The following is a 7,159-nucleotide window of genomic DNA, read 5'->3' as shown; positions in this document are numbered from 1 at the left end:
AACAAGACTTAAAAGTAGAAAATAAGACCAAAAAGTAATTATAAGTCTAGAATTAAGCTATGGCCATTTTACCTTTAATACTATGGCCATCACACCTGGATACCTTGGGAGAGATGGCCAATTGTGATTTAAGAAAAACTTGAATTAATAAGGTGATCTTCTTAGAAATTGTTACTTTTTTGTTTAAAATATGATAGTTGATTCTTCAAAGATTAATGAAAAATAAATATAATTAAAAAAACATAAGTATTTGATTTTTGACAGAGCTTAGAAAAAACTATGGCCAACTACCCCGGACTTACCCTATATAATTGTAGTGTGTGTCATTTCACTGAACTCCTAAGGTTGGACCGATTTGAATGATTATTTTTGTATGTCTTCACAGGACGTCTGTCGGGTCCGCTAGTATTATAATATATTATAATAAGATGGAAACTAAAACAGTGCAATAAGTAAAAACAAAGTTGCAAATATACCAATTTGCTAGTATTTGCCTATTTCTGCAGTGAAACAATCATGGGTCCCGGGTGGTACCTACAGCCGACGTTTTTACAAATTCAAGTCGAGACTATCTGCGCTTCGTGCCTAGAAATGTACACCCCTATTTCCTCTCTGAATATTGACGCGTCATTATTTTTAAAACAATATAAATACACTAAGTAATAAGTTAAATTTTAAGTCATCTCCTCATATGTATTATTTTATGATTTATTGAAATTATTTTTATCTAACAATCTATTCCTCGTTTGTAATAATATTAGGTATACATATCTCTGACAATATTTGTAATAAATTTATTTTGATCAATAATTTTGTAATCGAGTACTTAGTAATTAGTAATCTTCTAAAATTACGAAAATATTCTATTACCCGCATTTCCAGCGACAATAGTTATCGGGCTTAACAAAAGAAAACCATAACACTAACATAATCAAAGTTGCACCATGATTCAATTCACTGCAACGTTCTTACGGCAGTTGGGTTAACGCTTACTGTGACGTAGGTCACCGGTGCCCTACGCGGCGCACCGTAGTAATTATGTCGATTTCTGTTACTAAAGCGCCAGAATGTCTAGTAGACTCTGGAAAAAGACGAATCCGATGATACCGAGAATGAATCTTATTCTAAAAGACCTAAAAGACTAAAACGTTAATTAACGAACAAAAGAAGCCAAAGTTAGGCAACCCAGGTGACTTATTAAGGGAAATCGACATAATAGTATCAAGCATCTAAGCAATAAAAATAAAAATAATAATAATAGCATCAGTGCACCGCGTAGGGCACCGGTGACCTACAAGGCAGTCAATGTGTTAAACAGGAGTATCAACAACATACCCTCGCTTAAGCACCAGTCGAAGGTGAGAAATTGCTTACCAACGCTGCCATTAGTAATTTTCATCGGAAAACGAATGTATTTCTTGTTGGGAACTGTATGACTCCACGTCTCATTTATCTGAAACACACAGCTCTGTGACTACTTGAAATAAATACTCGTATTGAATAAAACATCGACCGAAAATATCCAAGAAACAATATTATAAAATATGAATTGTAATTACAAATCCGCGTGTGATGTAAAATCATGATGTTGTTATAACTAAGATTATGAAGTAAGAAGTCACGACGTCAGAACCAGTCGAACATTAATTAGTCTTGCCTTGTTTCAAATAAATTCAAGAACATTATTATAGTGCTGTTACCACGTAATGAACAAAATTGATTAAATGGCATGTTTTGTTTTTTCGTCTACGGTACATAAATATTATTAAGAATATTATTAATTTTCAATTGGTTTCGTTCTGCGACAATTCCCAAAGATTTTCATTAACTAAAATGTATTTAATATAATTTCTATATGTTTAGATATACATGAGTCGACTATTATCAAAGCCGGCAATGTGACTTTTGGATAATTATTGGTAAATCTGAAAAACGAATCATTGACTTTGTATTCCATTGGCAGTCACAAAACTCTTCTGAACGACATCTTAGATAAATAACAGGTTAAGTATTAACCTTTATTTAATGCAGGTTTTGAGCCGTATTCTTTGAAGGAGACGATTATATTCAAATCAATCTGTATTGAAATATCAATAATTTTTTTTTGTCCAAATGCACAGACCTTTGATAATAGACGACTCACATATTCTATTATGGCTTATGTCATAATTTACCTTAGTTAAGGATTCATAATAAAATTAAACATTAAATAGAGGTATTTCAATCGTTTCACGGCGTTTTGTTACGTATACCTCCTGTGAATAAAACCATATACCTAGTAACATATATTAAACATCAATTAACAATTTGTAATGATTTCCTTGAAACAGGGAAATAGCCTATTGTTTCGTAATTTATAAATTATATAAGTAATTATTTTTATATTTAAAGTTTCACGCGAACATCTTGATAACTGACCAAAATTAGCCGAGAAAATATTTGCAACTGCAGCTTTCCCACTACACAATCAGTTCATTGTAAGCTCTAACGATTGGAGCACTGGCATTCAAAACCGGAAAAAACCCTAAAGATATTAGGTATATTGTATACACATAAAATATAAATTGACTTATTAAGATTCTAAACAAACATTATTTGTGTAAACTGTAAGCTCACTGTTGTATAAACGTAGCCAATATTGTATTCTAATTAATTAATAAAGCAATCGAAGCAAAACAGAGGTGATCCGCTTCATAGAACACTCTGTTTAAAACGACTAAACCATAGACACAGTCCACTGAGTTTCATCGCCGGATCATCACAATGGGCCGCGACTCAGATCCGATGGCAAATTCTGCAAAGCACTGCTCTTGCTAAGGCTAGTGTTAGCAAATTCTCTCTGGTTGAGCCCGTGAGCTTATCTACCAGTCCTAGCGTAGCTGGAATAGCCCCCTAAACTACAGATAGGGCAAAACGACTAACGGCCGTTTTCAATAACGTATCTGAGTTTTCGGATAGATAGCTATCTCCGAATATCAGCAAGAGCGTATCTATCCTTAGTTTGCGTTTCACAATCACGGATAAGTGCTATCTCTCTTTAACCAACAGTAGATAGCTTCTTCCCTCCGATTTATCCGAGCCTCTTGATACGTTTCGTTCTACTACAAATACGAAACAACATCAGGATCAAGACTTATTTTATTTTATTCTAAATTATAACTATAATTTAACCAGCATATTGTAGACTATCATAAACACATTTGTTTATAACAAAAAGTAATAAAAACATATGTAGATTTTTTTAAATTGGACGTATTGCTATTTTTATCCTAGTCGAAATTATGAAACGAAACGTTTTGACAGTCCGTTTGCCAATAAGCAGTGATCAGTTTCTTTTGTTTGTTTTTCTATTGTTTACCTACTATATTAGATGATGACTTACCTCCAAAACGCTTTAAAACTTTCGTTTATAATTCTAAGTGTGTTTATAATTAAAGAGCTACAGTGAAATAAAATGAATTCTGTAAGTATCTATGAACTACATTGATAATAATAATTTTACTTTGAAAACTTTGAGTTCAAGTTTAGAAAATATATCTTTTTCAGTCAAGAAAGGCAGCAGCCATGACAAAAGATGAGACGATGATTCTAGCAGAACATGTGGCGGCGAAAAAACATTTCAATAATAAGGCAACAAATGCCACAAACAATAATATGAAGGAGCAGGCTTGGCAAACCCTTGTAAATGATTTTAATTCGTCGATTCGTCGTTTCCCACGAACTCCATCGCAGCTTCGACTAAAATGGGAAAACTTAAAGAACGCTACGGCAACATAAGAAACAACCTTAGTAAGGTTAGTATAATTAGTTGATTGTTTGTCTCTAATAACACATTGATAAACATGATTTTTTCTTCAGGTTGCCGTAGTATTTGAAATAATTATGCTCTTTGTTACAGGCTGGAGGTGGTAAGGATTGCAGATGAAATTTTGGATAAAGCATGCACATTGTTGTAGGTCACATATAATATTTTTAACACTTTTACAGCCAAGCGGAAACAAGATGGAAGAAAAGAAATGCAAGGCTAGCATAGGGACAATGCATTAGCAGAATATCTAATAGCAAAAAAGAGACTTGACTTGGAAAATAAAGTAAAGGAGATTGTTGTAGCAAAAGTTAAGTTATATTTAGATAATTTAAAAAATTAAAAATTACTTAAAAGGAATATTAAATTTCATAAATTAAGTAGGCAATAATAATTTTATGTTAGATAGTTTTTTAAGTATATGTACAAATTCTAAATTAAATATCTTGCATGTACTAACTACCATGTAATTATCATTTTGGAAAATAAAAAATAGTCAAATTATCTTTGGAGTTTATTTTATAAATGATCTTTGGAAGCAATTATTTATAAGTACATAGTTGTATTTCAGATGTAAGTTTTGAAAAATTGTTACGAACAATTATATTATTTTCCTGTAATGTATCTGCGACTGAAATTTCTGATTCTAATTCTTCTAAATTCATACTTCTGACGATATTATGCAGCATGGCAGCTATAATAACAGCTTGCATATTTTCTAGTTTTAATCTACTTTTCAATGATATACAGGGAGTCTTCTTTTACAAACACCAATGCATCTGAAAATTATACATTATTCGCTTAAATTATTTTACAATACAGTATAACAAGCTCTTAACTAAAAAAAAAGATTACCTCTCTATAGTATTTCTTGTTTTAATATGTGATTCATTTTAAATCGTTCCGATTGAGTATGTGGGTTAATTAATCACGTTAAAAGATAGGGTTGTGGGGATAGCCTCTATCGGCAAGCAAATAGCAATTTCCAAGTCCACCTTGTTATCTGTTCTCTTGATATGTAGATAATTTATTATAATAGTGTCATATTAAATTCATATAAACACCTAAATATATAATATAAATAAATAAAAATATAATAATAATAATATAAATAAGGTAATATAAATAAGAAATACCTTTTCAATCGGAATGGTTAATCATAGTTGTATCATGAGTAGACCCAGGCCATCAAGCAACAACATTTTGAAACATCAATGATGCATTGCACACAAATTACACACTCAAAATACTCTTTTTCTATTTCTAAATTCCTCTCCTATATTTGAATCTGTAACACAAATATAAAATGTAGAGGTATCAGTGTGTAATAAGAATGAAGGTAAATAGCCTACCAGGTTATTGTATTAGTATATGAATGTCATTTAGGGCACCATGGGAATCCAGCAGTATTATAGAATTCCTGTTGAGTGTGATTTTGTAACACAACAAAAATTAGGTATAATTTTGCTATTGCTATAAACAAATATAAGTTGTAATAACGAGTACTTTTATGGTTAAAATTTATCTTACCTTTTTGACGTTACACTCAAATATGGTCTCATTAAATTAATCAATTCATTCACAACACCTTTGCTCAGAAATCTATAGTCAAACTCGTAATTATTGATCTTCGCCATGTAATTCAGACGATCTTTATTTTCCTAACCATATGATATCGGCCTCACTATCACTATCTGCATCACAATCCATTATCATTTGAAATAATTCCATATCACTATCATCACTGCTACAATATGCCAATATGAAGAGAAACAATTATTAAATTATAGCGATTTACTTTCGAAAGATAAACATGTAACCGGCCGATTTTGACAGATAAGCGAATGCCCATACTAGAGATAGCGCCGCCTACCGGAGAGTTACTTAAAACTCATATTGAAACGGAAGTAAGCACGATTTGTATGAGCGTTCTATCTTTAGCAGGCTATCCGTCCTCCCGACGATGGATAGATAAATCCGATAGGAACTGCTGCCCGTCGATAGGTTATTGGAACGTAAGTAAGGACAAAAATATAGATTTGTCTATCTTTAGTAACCGAAACTAGGGATAGATAGGTTATTGAAAACGGCCGTAAAACAATTGGCCAATATTTGGCATATCGTCTCAGTCGTGTCTTATGGAAGGTTTGTAAATTTAAGAATGTAGCTTGCATTCAAGAATTATTATCTACAATGAAATCACAACGCTTTTGTCGTTTAATGGTTTGCTCATGGTTTACTCACGAGCAGGGGCATTGACCAAGGATTCATTGTTGTAAACGATTTATTCGGTGACGAATCGTAACTCGAACAACTAACGGTTTCTTAACATCTGTCTTACGATAACTATGCCTCTCTGAGTTCGACCGTTCACCTTGAACTGAAAAAAAATAAAATAAAATTAATACTTGGCAATATTATTGCGAATCCATTAAAGTTTTTTGGTGTTTCAAAAACGTTACAGGATAAGCAGAACTGTGTGTATATAAAGTAAAAAATTTGAAGGGAAATAAATGCTCAAGAATACATAATTGTAGGTTGGTAGTCATAGTTTTATTTTAGCACTGCTTGCGTGTCTAGACGAAAACTTTGAAAGCTGTCGAGTACGAAAAATAATTATTTTCTTAACGTAAAGTCCCGGATGCGTTCATCTTCACCATTAGGGTCAACTCTTAATTATTAGGAGCCGCGAAATCTTTAGAGTACCGAATGGTGGCGCCTTAGACTATGATGTAACGAATATTGTTTATCACCAATATGAAATAATATTAATTGGTTATCTATACTAATACCATAAAGAGAAAAGAGTTGATTGTTTGTTTGCATTGAATAGGCTCTGAAACTACTGAACCGATTTGAAAAATTCTTTCACTATTGACAAGCTACACTATCCCCGGCCTATATTAGATTTCCAAAAAAAATTGGGATCCTTACTAAAACTTCAATAATGTAACCCAGGGTGTAAAAATTACCTAAAATATTCTTTGCATCGCGTGCGCTGCGAAAAGGATTAATGATAGAATAAAATAATGCACTATGACTTTGCAGAACACATCATTATTTGCAAAAAGTGTCTCGACAGGATATGTCTAACTATTATATGTATGTAGCTGTGCCACAATAAATACTCTTTTATTTAAAAAAATAAAACAACGACAAATATCGTTTACAGGGAAACTGACTCGATAAATTCAATGACTTTTGTTTTGTATGTATGACGTTTTTAGAACATTAGAAAAAAATAATGATATACTAATTAAAAATAACAAAATAGAGAAATAAAAAATAAAAACAAAAAAAACATAAAAATAAAAATAAAAGTTAATTAAAATAATAACTTTCAAACTTTCTTTA

General features: G+C 31.8%; 1 long non-coding RNA gene across 1 annotated transcript; it reads left to right on the top strand.

Annotated features, from left to right (window-relative positions):
* Positions 1-2,914: 2,914 nt before the first annotated feature.
* On the top strand, positions 2,915-4,309 carry LOC149500345 (uncharacterized). The gene is made up of 2 exons (XR_016325093.1): positions 2,915-3,794; positions 3,899-4,309. It is a non-coding gene; the product is annotated as an uncharacterized LOC149500345 (long non-coding RNA).
* The last annotated feature ends 2,850 nt before the right edge of the window (positions 4,310-7,159 follow it).

Source organism: Bombyx mandarina, chromosome 22 (assembly GCF_030267445.1).
Source record: "Bombyx mandarina strain Sakado chromosome 22, ASM3026744v2".
NCBI classification, from domain to species: Eukaryota; Metazoa; Arthropoda; class Insecta; order Lepidoptera; family Bombycidae; genus Bombyx; species Bombyx mandarina.
This window is presented reverse-complemented; position numbering and strand designations above follow the sequence as displayed.